General features: G+C 39.2%; 1 long non-coding RNA gene across 3 annotated transcripts in view; it reads left to right on the top strand.

The window, feature by feature from the left end:
* The first annotated feature begins 481 nt into the window (after positions 1-481).
* LOC114486931 (uncharacterized) overlaps positions 482-15,254 on the top strand; it is a 187,818-nt gene continuing 173,045 nt past the window's right edge. For all 3 annotated transcript variants that reach the window (XR_008618250.1, XR_008618249.1, XR_003681373.2), the window contains exon 1: positions 482-660. This is a non-coding gene — a long non-coding RNA (uncharacterized lncRNA). The remainder of the gene's footprint in view (positions 661-15,254) is intronic.

Here is a 15,254-nt window from a genome sequence, read left to right as displayed (position 1 = left end):
ACGACCCACCATATATCACTGGATGAGCTGATGACATTCCTGAAATACACCTTTCAATTTTAGGCAAATGAAAAAAGCAATCAACTTCCACTGCAAAGAAAGCATCAGAGATTGGGCTCTCCACAAGGCAGAATGAGACAGAGATGAGCACTTATTAGAAAGTGCTTTTAGGATCAACACTTATGTGGGGAAAGAAACAGAACCAGGATGAGCAAAGAGAGAAGTTCCCAACCCTGCAGGGGACTCTCAGGCTGGAACGGCCCTTCAAAGTTGTCCTGCATTGGGTCCAGAGAGTCAGATCCTTATACCCATGCATCAACCTATCATTGTGTTTGGACTGCCCGGGGAAAGGACCAGGTGGCTCTTTTTAGAAGATACCATTCCCAAAGATGGTTAACAGCTGGCTGCTGGCAATCAGACCTTCCCAGCAGCTGGAGTATAAATGCTTTCCGTGGTGGGCAGGGAGAGCTGAGCAGCGTAGCACAGGGTTCGGGGCAGAAGCGCCACCACTTCTCACAACCCCACTGCGACTACGTCCACTAAGCCAACCGTGGGTCTTTCCTGGACTCTTGCCATAGCTCCCGGATGGTCTCCTGGCTTCACGTTTTGCCCTGTTCCAGTACATCAGCCACATCACAGACGGAGTCCACCTCTTAAAACGTAAGTGAGATCACGTTTCGTCCTCCCTGGAAAACCTCTAATCGATTTGCATCTCACACACAGTGAAATCGAAATCCTTTACCATAGCCTGTAATGCCCTACTTGATTTGGCCCTTCGTCTTTATTGCTTTCTCTTTTGAACATACAATGTACAGATTTTAAGTGTACCGTTTGGTGGGTTTGGCAAATGCACACACCCGTGGAACTGCCCCAATTAAAATATAGAAAACTTTCCTTCACTGTAGAAAGCTCTCTTGTGTACTTTTGCAGTGATCTGTCCTGCCACCCACCCCTGCCTCTATGACAGAGGTAACCACTGCATTCTAATTTGAAAGATCTCGCAGCAGTTTAAACCAACAATAAATAGAATTGATTTAGAATATCTAATTTTTCTAGTTACAAACTAAATGATTCACCCCTCTCAGAAGGTAGGCAGAGAGGACGAATCAGCAATATTCGGAACCGCTTCCTTCCACAAAGAAACACTTTAAAGCTCTATCACCCCTTAAGCCAGGATTTCACATAAAGTGGTATAATAGTCATAATTAGCATTTTGCAATGGTTCCAAAATATTCAAGTTTCATTTCCTGGTGTGAGCATGTATGCTTACATTTGTGCATAATAAGCATCTTCTGGTTTGAGTTTGCTTTGCTCGCTGGAATGTAAATTTAAAAGAATCTAATGTATTCCTTTAATGTGACAATCATGCTGCTACAAGTAAACAAAATGGATGCCACTGCCCTTAACTTTTAAACAATACGAATATCTGTAGAGAGAATTACATTCACGCCAGTGCCAAAAATATTGGCTTTAAATAGGTGCAGATGTTTAAGGTGTTTGTTGTTATAGTTCTTGTTGGTGATTCTTCAGCATGTACCAAAATTCATCGTTTCATAAGACTGATTTTGGCAAAGGTATTTATTCCCCTTTAGCTTTGGAGATTTTTTTATGAGGTACATGACGACTTAAAACTAATGAAGGATTTCAAATGCTCAACTTTATCCTTCTGGATATTTTTCCACATAGCAAATTTTTTAAAAATAACTTTGATTGCAACCAAGGGTATGTATTAGCCAAGCTTTATGGTGTTCAGCCAAAGATCTCCAAAGTAGCTTGAATAAATTGGGGAGAAGAACCAAGGAGAGGATGACAGGACTGGTGGTGGTGTTGAATTCTTGGTGCCCCAGCACCATGTTTGGGAAGTCACTGAGCTTCCAGTAGGATGGAATAGGGGACAGGTTTTGGTCTTCAGCTACCTATGAATTAGAAGACAGTGGGTGGTTATTCCTGGCAGACAGCATCTGAACTCACTTTTTACAGATCTGTTTCAGATGACTGTTCCATTTTGATGACCCCCTTTCATGGGGAATTCTGAGATGTTAAATAACATTCTGTTGTTTACAGGCAAAGTTGTACCAAATCCATAGAGGAAACAAATCACATTTACCTGTTTCAAATGCAAACTGATGAGAACAATTTGTTGTATGTGAATATTCAAACAGTTCTCACCAATACACAGTTCAAACCAGTACCTGATAAAAGCATGTTCGCTCTTAACACATTTGATAATGAATTCTTAAAACCATCATTTGGGGCATACTGGAACTCCGCAGATTTCTCAGTATTGTCCAAGAGCATGGTCCTGAGAACAAAAGTGCCTATACGAGTTGACTGCACAGCCATTGACCTGGTCATATTGAGGTCTCATGTCAACGTTGAATTCAACTAAAGAATGTTCAGATAGTTTGTGTATGACTGTCAAGAGGACATTACAAAACACAAACCCTACAGATTTAAAATGATTGAGCTTTGAATTTTATCTACTTTTATCTCATAAAGTTCATGAAACACTTGTAGGATATTATTTGGTGATATACTTCATGGTATGTAGAGTATCATACGGCTTTTGCTACAGAGCCACTCCAAAAACTCAGTGGCTTAGCCATTTTACTATTGGCAGTACTGCTGGGTGAGCCTTTTTCTGGTTCAGACCAGACTCCTGACTTCATCTGGGTTCACTCATGTGTCTGCGGTCATTTGGTCATTTGGCAGTATGTCTAGGGCTGACTGGTGTCAGATAAGCTTGCTCACAGGTCTGGTGGTTATGGTGCAACGTGTCAGCTGGAACAGTGGGGTATCTTGGCTCTCTGATTCTGATCATCCCATAGGCTAACCCAGCCCTACCCATATGGTGGCACTGGCAGGGGTTCCAAAACCCAGTATGAAAAAGGACTTTAAGTCCCATTTTCAAATTGCATTGACCAAAATATTTGTGGTTAAGCCCAAAGCAAGTTTGGGTGAGGACCATACAAGGTCATAGATACAAGAACAAGTGAAAATTTCAGGGCCATTGTTTCATTAGTCTCTCATATATAAAATGTGTGAATTCAATGTTAATAACCTATGGAGAAAATGGAATTAAAAACTGAAGCATCAATTTGAAGTACTAATGCCTTTGAATGATATAACTGCCTCTAAGGGAGCAGCTTCTTTGAATAACACCATTGTTTTTTTTCACATCACCCTGTATTGTTAGGGGTTCAGTCATTCCCTAGTCCAGTATGTTTGTTTCCATGTAGAAAGAGCTCCACTAGGATTACACTCTCTACAGTCTCTCACCCACTGCTCCTTGTGGGAGGAGGGCTGAATTCTCTTTGATATTTTCAGGAAGAATCTCCTGGGTAGCTCTTTTCTCTTACTCATGTAGGTGAAGCTGGCTGAAGACAGCACATGTTCTTTGCCATGAGGTAAAAGCAGAGAGCTGCCCAGTATGATGGGCAGGTGAGTCTGTTTAAGTCTGTAATTTAATATTACAAAGGTCACCTGTCCACAGATACAAGCCATATCGTCCCAATATGTAATAAAGATGATATTGTTATCTCCTATTTGCCTTAACTTTTTGTCTTATGTCTCATTTGAATCAGAACTTGGTCCCCTTCAAATCCTAATGTTGGTTGTGGGAATATATGAGATTAATCCTGTCCAGCTCAGGGTTGTAAATAATATATGGAATACAACTTGAAAACTTACTTATTCCCTTCTGGTTTCTCAAATGCAGTGTCTGTTGTGCCCTCCACAACAGAATCATCTGGAGCATTTGTTAAAAATTCTTATTTCTGGGCCCCAATCCAGACCTACTGAATTTCTGAGAGTAAGGGTCAAAGAACTGATTATCTTTAACAAACACCCAAAATGGTTATTAATTTTAAATTGCTTTTTAATTATATAAGGAAAGAAAGTATGTTGTTTTCTTTTTAAATTTTTTTTAATTTTATTGGAATATAGTTGATTTACAATGTTGTGTTAGTTTCAGGTGTATAGCAAAGTGATTCAGTTATACATATACATATACTCATACTCATTCTTTTTTAGATTCTTTCCTCTTATAGGTTATCACAGAGTATTGAATAGAGTTCCCTGTGCTGTACAGTAGGTCCTTATTGGTTATCTATCTTATATATAGTAATTTGTATATAGTAGTGTGTGTATGTTAACCCCAAGCTCTTGATTTATCCCTCTCTCCCATGTTTCCCCTTCAGTAACCATAAGTTTGTTTTCAATATCTGTTGTCTGTTTCTGTTTTGTAAATAAGTTCCTTTGTATCATTTTTAAAATTAGATTCCACATATAAGTGATATCATATGATATTTGTCTTTCTCTGTCTGACTTACTTCACTTAGTATGATAATCTCTAGGTCCATCCATGTTGCCATGAATGGCATTACTTCATTCTTTTTTATGGCTGAGTAATATTCCATTGTATATATGTACCACATCTTCTTCATCCATTCCTCTGTCAATGGGAAAGTATATTGTTTTCAAAGTACCACTCCTGTCTTCTCTCCAGATATCAATATGTCACATTTTCCACCTTGTGCGCTAACGAAGTTAATGACCATTTTTTACTTTAACATGGATCCTTGCAGGCTTTTTCATTGATTTGACATACTATTTGTGTATGACCAAGATAGTATTTGCTACGTTTTTCTACTGTAGAGTTACATCATTTCCCCCTTTCCATATTCTACTCTTTGGAAGCGACTCACTAAGTCCAGCCCACATTCAACGGTTGGGGAGGGAGTGGTTAAGCTCCATCCCCTTGGAGGGGAGGGGGTACCATCTACAAAAAGTGTTCAGAAGGAAGGTTTGTCTCTTCTCTCCTGCTTATTTATTTAGTCCATCACTTATCTGTATCAGTATGGACGCCTGTATATTTATTTTATACTTTGGGTTACAATCCAGTACTATGTTATTTATTTTATTACTCAAATTGTTCCAGCTTTGCCACTGGGAGCTCTTTTAGGTTGGTTCCTCTGTCTCTTTGACAAACCATCATCATTTGCTTCCTGAGCACATCTTTGAGACACTACAAGATACTCTAGACTCATTTTGTGTTTTCCCCCTTTTGCTTTTATATTTGATAAATTTCTTTATATATTTTAGATGATTTTTCTTTATATATTTTAGATGTGTGCTGTATAAATATTTGAAAGTGTTTTTCCCAGTTCTTTGCTTGTCATATAATTTTGATATAATCACAATTATGCATATTTTAAGGGGTTTTTTTGTTTGTGTAAGAAGACCTTTTTTATCCCTTTGGTCATAAAAACATGCTTATATGTTCTTCTAGTAAATTGACAGTCTTGCTTTTACTTTTTCATGTTTAACCCATCTGGAATTTATCTTTGCATATGACATGAAGAAAAGATAACCCTTTATTTTTTTCCACACAGATAGATAATTACCCTAACATTGTTCTCCACTGTTTGGGATTGTCACTTCTGTCATTTGCCACATTCAATCTCTTTTCTTCTCCCTTGATCTACTTGTCTGTTCCTTCATCAGTATCACACAGTTTCAATTACTGTAGCTTTGTTATATGTCTTGATTTCTGTTTGGGCACGAAGTGTCTTAAGTCCTCTAGGTTTGAAAAAAACACTGATCTAATGCAGAGTTTCTCAGCCTCAGCACTATTGACATTTTGGGCCAGATAACTCTATGCTGTGGGGGCCTTCCTGTACACAAGATGTTTGGAAGCATTCCTGGCCTCTAACCACTAGATGCCAGTATCATGCTCCCCCCAATGTGACAATCAAAACTGTCTCCAGATGTTACCAAGTGTTTTCTGGAGAGTGGGGTCAAACTTGCCCCCAGCTGAGAGTGGGGGCAAACTTGCCCCCAGCTGAGAGACACGGTGGGCTAATTGAGGGACTAAGGTGATGGACAAGACTCTTAAAGGACCTACTGTAGATTAAGATTTTCCTGGGTATGGTGATTCTGGGGACACTGGAGAATTGCACTTCTGTGTCTCCTGGAAATTAGGCTTGGATATATAATTTACTTGGCAAATGAAATAGAAGCAAACGTGATACGTGTCCCCATTGAGGAGAAGTACCTAAAAGCCAATGTGCACATTTCTGTGTTCTCTCTCTCCTCTGTCATGGAGAGATTGGAAGCATGTGTTATATGTCAATGCATCTTCCAGTGACTTAGTTGAGTAGCACCCCTACTAAGCCAAGTTGCCTGTAGTGTAAACTAGAAATGAACTTAATATTTTAAACCAATGGGATATTTGGATTTTTGTTTTCAAGCATAATTCGGTCCATTCTGACTGATACACTAGAGTCTGAGCAATAAGAGAAATATGGTGCTGCTACTATACCCTGACTTAACTAGAAAATTATGTCTCTCTTTCTGTGTGTCTTCTGTGCCTCAATTCTGGGGAAAAGTATGAGCAAAAAACTGTCTAGGTAAGTGAGGTTGGCAGAAACTTTTGTTCTTCTTTGTTTGTACTTCCAGATACCAGTTAAGGAACTGGAAACTAAAAATTCTGGTGATGTGGAGAGAGGGTTGTATTCTAATCTCCATTAGAAGCCAAAGCACAGCTTTTCCTGTATCCATTTCATGGTTTCACTTCTGCAAAGGAGGTTCATATAACTGGATGGTCCTTAAAATATTTTATCCCTAGGAAACTCTCAGAAGAAAACAAAGCAGGGTCAAAGGAAAACAGACAAAGGTCTTCCTAATTTCAGGGGGAAGAAAATCAACAGAGAACTGCATTTAGACTTGAAATTCAGTCTAAACTTGGGCTTGCTTTTACCAGTACTTGCTGTTATCAGTACTTCTAAAAACATTTCATGATGTAGTCATTCGTTGTATCAAATCTGAGACCTTGCTTAACGGCCATTTTTCTCCAAGTCTAGGAGATAAATCACATTCAACAAAACAGTACAATGACCTCTTCAGGTTATTTTCTGGTAGGAGTTTACAGTGTTTCACCATGTTCTCTGCAGAGACCTTCATACAGTCATCAAAGTCTTGCAGAATAGTTTGTATTTAAATGTTCTGTATTCTCTGCAAATCATTCCCAGTGCCAGTGAGACAGTCTAAGGAATTACTTTGTGGAGACTTTGGATTATTCAAAGAGCCTCCAGCTCTCCACATACCCTTTGGAGCCAATTCCCTGGAACAGAAACTCTTACTCTAATTTTCTAAATTGGTAGGTGTGCACCATTACTCACCACGCAAATTTATTGCCTAAGAAAGTGGAAACAAGTGTAATTGGTTTATGCCAGGTAGAACTCCAGCAGGTGTACAGCTTTCCTGTCCAACTAAATGAACCCATCTCCCTTCAGTTCTTTGGCACCCATTTGCCAGAGACTCCTTATTCATGTCACAATCATTTGCAACCCAGTTCCAAGGGAATCTGCCAGGCAATGTCATTCTCACTTTAAATGACTTTGGTCAACAAATGAACTCAGTTCTATTGTAGAAGGCTTAATGGTATTAAAATTCCAGTTGCTTGAATGTCAGCATTGGCACTCTTGATCACTAATATTGAATAGGTTCTTCATGGATCAAAACATTAGGAGTATTTATACCCAGGAGCAAGGTAACTTCTTTGAAGTTGTTCCTTGAGTGTTATGGACAACAAAAATGATTTTAATAACAGGAAAGAGTCAAAAAGCTGTCTTTCCCGACTGCCCCAACACAAAAGTGCTTGGCCCATGGCTGGCTCTCAGTAAACTTCAAGTGAAACGCCCAGCTCGCGCCGACATCTTTGATGGCCGAAACAGAGACTTGGTGGTTTACAAAAGTATCTGTACTGAGGAAGTGAGTAGTCAAAGTTCCAAATATGCTTTTCTGGAGTGTTTCATACCACTATTTAAAATAAGCCTTCTGTCGTTCTTTTAAATGACGGCATGGAGTATCTTCAGTAGGAAGTGTGGAAATGTGACCGGGCATACTTTTATTACAGTAATTATGATGCTAATAGCAAATTTATGGCATGCTTACTATGTGCCAAGCACCGTATGCTAAATGTTTTCCTGGATTAACCATGATGGGCTCCATGAAAGCAAGACATTAGCACCCTGTCCCCAATAGCTGCAGACACATTGTGCTTGGTACTTGGAAGTGTTTCATAAGTACTTGTTGAATGAATAAATTACTACAGAATCCCATTTAGCCTCATTCTATCACCAATTTACCTATAAGGAAATTAGGCTCAAAGGTCACAACTCTGCAATTGTTGAAGGAGTATGATTGGAATGCAGGTTGTCCATCCATAAAGCCTATGCTCTTGACCCCTATATGGTGTCCATCTAACCTCTCAATTTTAACCTGCAGAAGAACATAGAAAATTCAGGAAAGGCAACTTCATAAGGATTCACTGATTCCTAGGTTTCCCCACCTTATTCCACTAATTAGAGAGGGGCCAGTATAAATCTCCTTCCCTTGCCCATTCAGGAAATAAACCTAAGTACAGGGTAAATAAAGAATGTCATGTCTGGGAAACTAGGACGTGAGGGATTAGAAAATCATAGACATCTTGTGCAACTTTGGGGAGATTTTATTTGTAGTATCACACCAATTATACAGGTCTTTCTCTTCACATAAAGGGCTCATGTAATCACTGACTCTTACAACTGACCTCTTCTTGGAAGATGACAAAGAATTCATTGTGCAGGGCTTTATTAGACAATTACAACAGGTGAAAACTTCTGCATTCCTTTTTCATTATGTCTTTGGCACTTCTGGGAACAGGAAAGGCGCTGAGTTGCTTACATACCTGACCAGTGCCATGCAATTTTGAGCCGGCCAGGATAGCTGCTCTTGGGCAAAGCAGTAGAGAAGAATGCCTCCATTGTCAAGTGAGAAGGAAAGCCTGCAGCTGCCTTGCTGAAAGGTAAAGAGGAGGGGAGATTCTAATGCACCCTACATTCCTTGGACCATCACATCAAACCACACGTGGCATGAAAAAGTGCAGATTTCAATTTAGGTAATGTACACGCCGTTGAAGGTTAGCAGAGGACCATGACCAGGCCAATTCATCTTCAGTAGATTAATGTCTGGGTTAGGCAGATATGTCATAAAACATGGCCAATGCAGGGAGACACACCAGGCCTGCCTCCTCTAATGCACTGCAATGCTGGCCTGTAAGAGAGCTTTGATACTTGTAGAGCTATTGCTTTTAAACCTTGCCTCTGACCCAGATAATGTCAAAATGTCTGAATGCCTGTGATCCTCTTGTTCCACAAGAGCATCTCTAATGTAATGCAAATGCACATTGTAGGGGAAATTCCAGCTGAGAAAATGAGGCCTTATATTTCTAAAACCATATACATGTCAATAGCCCATTATTCTCCTGTTTTAAATGTAATTGCAGCCCAGTTTTGAATGAATTCCTGAAATAATAAAATACATTGAGTAGCAGTCACTGACTCTTGCAGTTATTTTATGCCTGCTCTTCCTCCCTCTGTTCCTCCCCAGCCTCAAGAAGCAAGCAGAAGTTGTGGAGAAGGAAGGGCAAGGAGAGAGAAAAGTGAAAGTCAGATCCCTTACCTTGAATGTGTTATCAGAGCACTTTGTGCAAAGAAAATATGCCGCATTACAACATTGGTGCCTCTAAACCATTTATATAAATGTATCATGCATGGTCCAATTTTGCATGACAAATCATTTCCAGGCAATTAAGAATACTTATAATTGTTTTCTTTGGTAGGAACTTCCTTCAATTTCCAATTTTCCTTTAAAGCTAATGTTTCCTGTAAAGCCTCAACAGCAATCATTTTGAAAGAACCCTTCAGAATGGCTTTCTTTCTTAGTCATGGGAGCTGTCTTGCCTCCTCTTGATAAATTTAACATGTGTGTAGTACAACCTTTATCACCAGAACTGGTGGATTTAAAGAGACCATTATTTCATTTGACTGCCCTCCTCTCTACCCTTTCCACCGACTTCCCACCATCTCCTTTTCTCAATAATTGTCTGAAAAATACTTCTTATATGGTTAAAGGTAACAGAAATTAATTTTACAGCTGGGAGACTCATAGTGATCTTCCTAATGTTTTTCTCTCTTTACAAGGTAATTGAGACCACTTCTCATTTTAATAAGTAAAATTAAGATGTCTTGACTTCCTGGAACACAGGTGTAAAACTTACCAGAAAGATTCCCAAAAATAGCAAGTGGGACCATTTTAGAAAATGAAATGGAATGTTAATCAGTGTATCCTGCACGTTTGTAGGAATTCTGACTTCTCAATTCCTTTTAACTTTCAAAAAAGCAGTGACATATGATTTTTAATCATAAAAAGTTCTTGAACTCAACTGTTCCTTAACCTGTGGGTTAATTTTTACAAGGGAAAGATCACTGTGGTCCAAATTCTTCCCACGATTTCCTACAGGAAAACACTTTTGGGTGATCCCTGTGGTTCTTTGGCCCAAAGTTTTCAAATCTGTTTTCTATTCTTTTGAGTCCCTGAGTTGCATGATGAAGTGTGTCACCCTCTGGCAGAAAGAGTCTATTAAGTTTATCATTTTGAATGCTTTTTGCTACATCTAACAAAATACTCAAACAAAAGTTGCTTAAAATAGAAGATACTTATTGCTTCCAGAACAAGAAGCCCAGAGAAGGTGATTCCTGAGTTGTGTTGGGATTTAATGATATCCCTAAGGGCTCTGCTCTTCCCAAGCTTCTGCTCTGCACATCCACAATTAGGTGATGAGATCTCCCTTGATGGTTGCCGATGTACGAATCATCAAAGTTTTTTGGAACCACATTCAAAACAGAAGAGGGGAATAAGAAGTGATGGCTGAAAAAAAAGCCTTTCTTCTTCATACTTCTAATATCACCCCATTGGCCAAAGCTGGCTCCTATATCCACATCCATAGCAATAACAGGCAGAGGGGAAAGAGTTACCTATGATTTACGTATGACAACAGGAGGAGCCTCCTGGGACAGAGCACCTTGCTACGAAACAAAACTGTTTTTTTTCCTTTAATAAGAAAGAAAGGTGGAATGGTAGACACCTCATAATATTTGTCGCATTAAGGGACAAAAGAAGTAAAGTACTATGTGTTCTTCCAATTAACCATTTTGATTCTTACTGTTAAATTCACTGCCCTTTCAGGTAAATGCAGAGACTCTTAATCAGATTGAAAAAACCTTGAGAATGCAATCTGGTTAACAGGCATTTCAATCTTCAGTCAGAATCAACTTTCTGCTTCATTGGGGGGAAAAAATCTATAAAATACTTGCGTTAAGTAAGACACTGGTTTGTTTTCTCTGGACCTGTTTGGCATTGCAAATCACAAATTGCTTTGGAAAACTAGTTACAGTTGGTTGTATAGAACTTTGATTATATGTTTCAATAGAAATTATCAAAAATTATGATTGGTCTTCTAGCCAGCCCCCCAAACTCTATACCTCCCAGGAGATCCCTGGGGTATACTGCTGACTCTACCCCTGCACTTACATCTTAATTGTTTCCTGAACGATAGTTACACGTTAAGCAGCTATAAGTCTTGGGTCACCTGTAAAAAGTGCTTGGAATTTACCCCCAAATTCTGGTGCTATGCCAAACAATTTATGTCCTAAAGCAATCAAATCAATCCTTTGCTATAGTTAAAACGTGTTTCTTTGATGTCTCAGTGAGCTCATCCTTAAGTATTTGAAAGAGATGCAGTGCCCTTCCTGCAATTGTCACTTGGCTCAGAGCCATGTGGATTTGCTGCTTCTGATCGTGTAATCCACATAATCAAAAGTTTTTCCACCTCAAGAGTCAGCCTGTTCCATTTTATTATTCCATGTTGATTGCATCAGCCTAGGAACAATGGATGCCATGTGGCACCCCTTGCTTTGGTAGCACTCTTTTGGTGGTCAAAAATATGAGTTTTGTTTCTTTGGGGGCCTTATTTATTTTACATAGTTTTAAAATAAAGGTTGAAAGTTTTAAGGATATTTACAAGTTCCTTTTTATCATGAACAAAATCCTGATTGTATAATGGAATGCTTTGAGAATCTGTTAGAAAGCCTTGGCTACCAGTTATTAGGCATCTGAAAAACAGTGGCCCCAACATCTTCGGGGTTATTGTTCCCTATCATAAAAGAGCTCTCAAGAAAGCCCAGAACTAATATCACAGACATTCAGTGCATGTGAATTTCTTCTCTATTTCTGCTTCAATTTCACCAGTTCTGTCCTCCGGTTCACAGTAAAGAAGTAGAGTATGATGAGAGTGGAGGATGAGGAGTCGCCAAGGAAAAGGAAAGGGGTCGGAGAACAGGGGAATCCTCATGGGGACAGAAGGAAGGATAGGGTGGCATTCCCTGATAGCTAGAGGTTGTAAAATTATATTGTTAACAAGTAGGGTGGGGACTGCCCATCATGGAGTCCTCAAACATTATTTACTGAGGTGTTACCAAGAACCTTGGAGCTTTCATCTTTCTTTAATCTATATCACAGATTGTATTCATAGACATTCCATCTCTTATCTCTTTCTCATCAAGCTGAATTTCTGTCAATGTTTGTAACCCTAAGGATAGACAAAACTCAACTTGGCTTCACTTCAGTCTGAAGGGGGAATTTTTTTTTGCAGGTAAAAAGTCTCTTTAGGTCTTTAAGTCTATAGTAGTTGATTAGTCCCTGAAGTAGGGAAAATTAAATTTTGTGGTTGAGACCCAGCATACTTGGAAGGTTTCATAATACGATGGCCACCGTCCAATGGCTGACAACCAAGACCTAAGGTGCGCTCTGTACTTTACTCCCTCGTGCAACACCTGAAAATCCTGGGGTGAGTCAAGCAGCAAGTTAATGCTCAGACAACCCTCATCTGTAAACCATGCACAGTATAAGGAGCTCATTTTAATGGTTTTTGGCTGAAGTCATAGGTGATAGGAGTACAAAGAATGGCCATGATGGAATCCTGGGAGGTGCTTAAAGCCCCTTAGTTTGTGGTATGCTTTTCCTCTTTCCAGTTTCTTGTTACCGTAACTGTGCTTAAAAGACAGTGATTTTTTTTTCCTCCAAATTCCAGGCTGTACAAAGGCCAAATTGAACACTGAATAGCAAATAAAATAAAATAAATCATCTGAATAGTTGTATATATGAAGGGACTCTTTTGGAGAGCAGCATTTGGAATTTAACTGTGTCTGTGGAGCCCCTCTGGTCCTAGGCTGAGATGCCTTTGCAATGGACAATCCAGTGATTCATGACTCCACATATTGTCAGGTTGATGAGAAAAACCAAATAGGCAAAAATACCACTTGCAAACAGATCTTGGATTTTTTTCTAAGTCAAATCTGAATCTTTTTTACAGATACTAAAATGTTTGGTTTGATGCTATGTGCTTGTGTTCCCAAAGAAATCCCTGGAGAAAAGTCTTGGTATTTTAATTTGTTTATAATGGGTGTGGGTAGTGGGTTAGGGACAGAGATTGAAAATAACAATCCAAAAACAACAGAGATAGAGGATGTGGATATGTATTCATTTCCTATTATTGATGTAACAAATTACCACACACTGAGTGGCTTACAATGACACAAAGGTATTCTCTGACAGTTCTGGAGGTCAGAAGTCCTAAAGTCAAGGTGTTGGCAGGGTTGCATTTCTTCTGGAGGCTCCATGCCCTTGCCTTTCCCAGCTTCTAGAGGCTGTATTCCTTGACCCATGACCCCTTCCTTCATCTTCAAAGCACGTCACTCTGAATTCTGCTCACACCTTCTTTCCCTCTGATTTTGACGCTCCTGCCTTTTTCTTATATGGACCCTTGTGATTACATTGGGGCCACCTGGATTATCAATCACACTATTCCCATCTCAAGATCCTTAATCACACCACCAAAATCCCCCCCCCCTTTTTTTTTTCCATATGAGGTAACATATTTGCAAGGTCTGGGAATTAGAATGCAGACATCTCTGGGGGCCATTATTCAGCTACCACAGGATGTTTTAAGCTAAACTTTCTAATTAAATTGCTGATTCTGGGATGTGTGATATAAATTCCTTTTCAACAAGGGATGGGGTGTGTGCTGTCTCTATACCACTGTGGGAATTCTTTTCTAAAACTCAGTTCTGAGATGAGAGTGGTTTTGCTACCAGTTCAAAAAACTTTAAGAGCTTCCCATAATGTAAAATAAAATGCAGATATGTGCTTAGCAAACCATTCATCCAAAGTTTTTTCCATACGGTCCCAACTGCATGCTATTATTTCCATTTAAACTGCTCACTCACCCTGTGGTGCATTTTCTTCCCCGTGAACCCTAAGCTACTCCCTCAGCCAAGTCTTCTACTATGTGATCAACATGCAACCCATTCTACAAGAACTATTTTGTATCCCATCAACCTCCATAAAGTGTTTCCAGATATAGCTAAATTTGGAATGGTCATTATTAAAGTAAGAAATCCAAAGGTTGTTTCAATGACAAAGAGGTTTCATATGCATGATGTCATTTGTTTTCAAAGCCTCTTAAGATTAATTTACCTCATTTCCAGATGAAGAATCTTAGTCTCAAAGAAGTTAGATTGCTTGGTGAAGCCTGGGACCTCTGAAGCCATCTCTCTCCTTGATCGTTTCCTTCAAACTTTGTTTCTTTGTCATGATATTTGCTGCAGACTGTTTGGTATCACAGTTGTTTGTACTTGTCTGCTCATTTCTGCCATTCTGTAGGCTCTGAGAGCAGGAGCCATGTCTTTCAGTTTTGTATTCCATTTAGACTCCAAGAAAAAGAACTAGCATTTATTGAGTGCTTATTGTATACCAAGCACTTTTCACTTTTTTATATTATTTGTACCTCACAATTACTTTGTGAAAGCAGTGTTATTATTTTCATTTAATAAATTAGGGCATTGGAAGTTAGAAAAACTTCATGCATTTCTCACGGATGCACAGCAGCTCGGCATGATTCTCAAGCACACATTCTCTCCATGTACCCTGCTGCATACACACTCAATACATTTTTGTTGAAGGGAAACAAATATCACTATAGTGTAGCTATTGTGAAATACCTTTCCCTCAGGGAAATAGTAAGGTAAATGTGGAATACGCCTTAAGGTGAAGTTCCAGGAATACTTTCTGAATGCCAGAAACCACGGGAAGAAGGAGAACTTTGTGAGTCCACCTTATATTTTGAGGCCATCGAAATATCCTCCCCTATCAGAAAACTGATATTTGAAGCCAAAGCTTGCTTAAGAGGCCTGATTTTTTACCCTTTGGTACATAAAAAAGTACCTTACACTCAGTTAGCCAGGAGAAATGATTTCAGTTTTATTTCTGGACAATTGAGTAACACTTTGGTATGTGATTCACTGCCAAGTGGA

The sequence above is a fragment of the Physeter macrocephalus genome, chromosome 9 (genome assembly GCF_002837175.3).
Source record: "Physeter macrocephalus isolate SW-GA chromosome 9, ASM283717v5, whole genome shotgun sequence".
NCBI lineage: Eukaryota > Metazoa > Chordata > Mammalia > Artiodactyla > Physeteridae > Physeter > Physeter macrocephalus.
Note: the sequence above shows the minus strand (reverse complement) of the source record. Positions and strands in the feature narration are given on the sequence as shown.